The sequence below is a fragment of the Gorilla gorilla genome, chromosome 1 (genome assembly GCF_029281585.2).
Source record: "Gorilla gorilla gorilla isolate KB3781 chromosome 1, NHGRI_mGorGor1-v2.1_pri, whole genome shotgun sequence".
NCBI lineage: Eukaryota > Metazoa > Chordata > Mammalia > Primates > Hominidae > Gorilla > Gorilla gorilla.
The window spans coordinates 171,473,523-171,477,570 of NC_073224.2; the positions used below are offsets into that span (position 1 = coordinate 171,473,523).

Consider the following 4,048-nt stretch of genomic DNA (forward strand, 5'->3'; position numbering starts at 1 on the left):
ATTGACCTCCTTCCTTCCTTTCTCCACCTGGCTAATTAAATTCATTCATCAAGATTAGCTCAGGTGTTTCCTCCTGACATAACTTCCCCCAAAGTTAGGTTTCATGATGTTCCTAAGCATCCCACATAGTTTATTACAGTGGCCATGGTGCTTAAAAAGATATACTATCTGTTCATTTGCCTTCATATTTAATTAATAAAGAAATATGTGCTCAATATAAAAATTTCAAACAAGAGAATAAAATACATCTTAAAGAAACAACGAATACAAATTTTACATGGAGTAAACATTTACTTCATGCACCTTTGCCTCCCCAGATAAGTGTGTGTTTATCAAGTTTTTTTTTCTTTTTACTTAAATCCTTTCTCAGATGGAGCTTTTCATTCCAGCGGGTGAAAACAGATTTTATAAAATATACATATAATACGTTGATGCTGATAGTATCTAAGAAGAAAAATTAAACAGGATAATGACGAAAAGAAGGAGTAGGATTTATAATCATTCCACAACAGTGTCCCCTTTGCCACATTCTGCCTTACATATTATAAATTTTGTAATGTGCAAAAACTGGAATAGACTATTTAATTAGAATTTCTCTGATTATTAGTGTGTGCAGATATTTCACAGGTTAACTGACCATGCAACTGTCAGTTTACATGATTATTCCATTCAACAGAACACAAGCTCCTTGAAGCCAATAACTGCAAGTTTCGTATCCCTGGATCCTAGCATAGTACCTAGTATAAAGTAGGATGAATGAATGACAATGTAAGAAACATTATATATGTGTGTGTGCATGGCATGTGCATGTGTGTCTGTATAAAGCAAAAGTTCTCTTAAATCAATGCATCATAAAAACAATTTGAAAATAAATAAACATAGTTAAAATAAATTTAGATTAGTTTAAAAAATGCATTGAATATGAACTCTAGTACTTCTCCTATTTAGTTGTACCTTGGTACCATTATTAGAATGATCTTAACTAATGTGTTAAATTAAATGCCCAAAGGTAAAATTACTTTTATGAATAATGTTTAATGATCCAGCAGAACAAAATCAAACCTAGATTTTAGGATAATTTTCAAAACATATTTTTAAAACTTAGTATTTTAAAGTCACTGTTGAATAAATGCGTGTTCTGAAATTTGGTAAATTTATTATAAATTCCTGGAACTGGAAGAATCTTAGACATCTACTTCAACTTCCTCATTTTACAAATGAGAAAATTAAGAACCAGGGGAGGGATTTGCCAAGGTCTCATAGTTAATTAATGGCAAAGCCAAGATTAGAATCAATATTCCTTGACTCCTTCCTAGAGCAGTGCTCGTTCTAGCACACTACAAAGCCTTTCATAGTTACAGTAAATTCTGAACTTATGAATGGATTGTACTTTAAATATTCATTTATGAATCATTTGTGGCTAGAACTGGGAATTCATTTTCCCCTGGAAATAATTCTTAAAATTTGACTGAGTTTCTAATATAATACCCACATAAACGTCCTGTAAGGAACTAATAGTTTTTAATTCAACAGCCTGCACAATGGGGAAGAATTAAAGTTAAAGGGAAGGCTAGTTTTATGTGAAAGTCCTTACACCCCATAGATGAAGCTTCATGAACACATGTTACTGATGATTCTTGCAGTTGAAAAATGCAGGATGACTTTCTAACCAGGTATTACTGTGATTCTAGAACACTTTCCCACCTTTAATACCCAACTTCGTAAGGATTAGATTTGGGGATATTTTTCCTTTGTACTTAGAATATCTGCCAGATGTCTTGTAGTTGCCAGCCATCCTCAGCTGCGTGCCTGCCTGACTCCAAAACTTTTCTGTAGGAGCTGGCAAGACTTGCATTAAATATGACAGTTTCAACATACTTGTTGGCTTAAGTCCAACCAACACCGACTACCCAGGGTAACTAAATGTTCTTATTATCTTAAATAATCTAGGCCTACCCCAGATATGGCAGCAGTGTGACTATCTCCCTAAACTCATAGGAAGTATATAAAAGAGATGAAAAACCTAAGAAAAATCTGGGTATTATAAGGGAAACGGATGCTGAGTGATCAATCAATAAATGTCCGCTACAGCAGGAGAGAATGTTCCTTGTTTTATGAATTTTCTTCTAGACACAGTGTCATTTCCAGATTTCACGGCAGTCTTTCCTCAACACAAAATTCACAAACTACCTCCTCCTCTACAAATCTCCTTCTACCAGTCATTTTCATGCCCTGAGTTTGTCAGATTTCCCATGTATACAATATAGTTACAAAGCAGCCAGCCAAATCATTTTTCTGCTTTATGAATGAACATAAACATAATGCATATATTCATATCTGTGTCTTAGACCTGTATAATTGTACAGCTAAAAATCAATTGATTTTAATAAATCAATCTTATTGAAAAACATAAAAATTACATTAAACAAGGGCAAATCCAGACAATTGATGGTTGTATATTAAATTAGCATTTTTCATGTATATTAACTGAAATTCATTAATGAAATTTGCTCCCTGCAGACAAGCTCTGACTAAGCAAAGTTAAAAGAGAATAAAAAGTTGGCATTAGAGTTTAAAGAAAAGTAGAAGACTATAAAATTACATATGATATGAAGACTAGAATTTCCTACAGCCACATCCCTTACTTCCATCTCTCTGCAGAAAAGACAAAAGATAAAGAAAGAAAAGCAAAAAGCAGACAGAATGAAGGAAGATGTAAGAGGAAACTACTGCATGTGAATGATTGTAATGGAAAAGCTGAAACTCTGTATTAACCATGGAATATAATTTACAAAATGGCATTACTTTTATTATCATGCACTAAACACATACACACAAATTAGAATTATTCAGAGAGAAGAAATCCAAGGGAAGCTAAAAATAATAATATTCACGTATAGTAAAACCCAAGCAAAACAAAATTAGGAAGTGCTTAATTAAAAACTTTTTCACATAATTTTTAATACACATATTAAACATTAACAGGACATCAAGGGAAGTGATTTATTTTAGGAGGGTTTTCAACAATTATGTTGAAACCAATAGTATTTTGATTAAACAGAAAATTCTGATTACTATACCTCATACATACTTAAGTATTATTTCAATCTGAATTTCAAATATATACATGTATGATATATAGAAGTAGATATATGGATATATAGTTAGGATGCTTAAACAGTCTTTTCACAAAGAATAAACTCTAAAATGCAGTATTTACATTTGGAAAGTCTAAGATATTGGTATTCATCTTTTAAAACCAGTTTGAGTTCCCTATCTCTGAAGACTTCTAAATGGGGTATGAGTTAAAAGTAGTCAAGCTTAAGTGAGTACATTGATATGCTACTACAGATAACTCCAAAGACAGTCCACCAAAGATCTAATACGCAAAAAGCTCAGCCTGGTGCTTTGGATTCATTTCTATCTATTCTTACAGTTGCTAGTCAGACCCCAACAGTCAAAATGGCGAAGCATATTGAGAACAAGTATGCTTTTCAGGAGGCCTTGGACAATCTAGGAGACAAACCTATAGTAGTTGATTTCTCAGCCACGTGTTGCAAGCTTTACAAAATAATCGAGCCTTTCATTCCCTCTCTGCAAAGTATTCCAAGATGGTGCTGCTTGGAGTAGACATGGAAGACTGTCAGGAAGTTGCTTCAGAGTGTGAAGTTAAATGCATGCCAATTTTTGAGTTTTTTTTTAAAGGACAAAAGGTGTGTAAATTTTCTAATAAGAAAAAGCTCGAAGTCACTATTAACAAATTAACCTAGTTATGTTTTCTATTTCTTTTTTTTTTTTAGACAGGGTCTCACTCTCACCCAGGCTGAAGTACACTGGTGCAACCATGGCTTACTGCAGCCTCCACCTCCTGGACTCAGGTGATACTCCCACCTCAGCCTCCCAGGTAACTGGAACTACAGGCATGTGTCACCACACCTGGCTAATTTTTTGTATTTTTTGGAGCAGTGGGGTTTCTCCATGTTGCCCAGACTAGTCTCAAACTCCTGGGTTCAAGCAATCTGCCTGCCTTGGCCTCCCAAAGTGCTGG

At 34.0% G+C, this 4,048-nt stretch overlaps 1 pseudogene; it reads left to right on the top strand.

The window, feature by feature from the left end:
• Positions 1-3,462: 3,462 nt before the first annotated feature.
• On the top strand, positions 3,463-3,770 carry LOC101124510 (thioredoxin-like; annotated as a pseudogene).
• Positions 3,771-4,048: the final 278 nt, after the last annotated feature.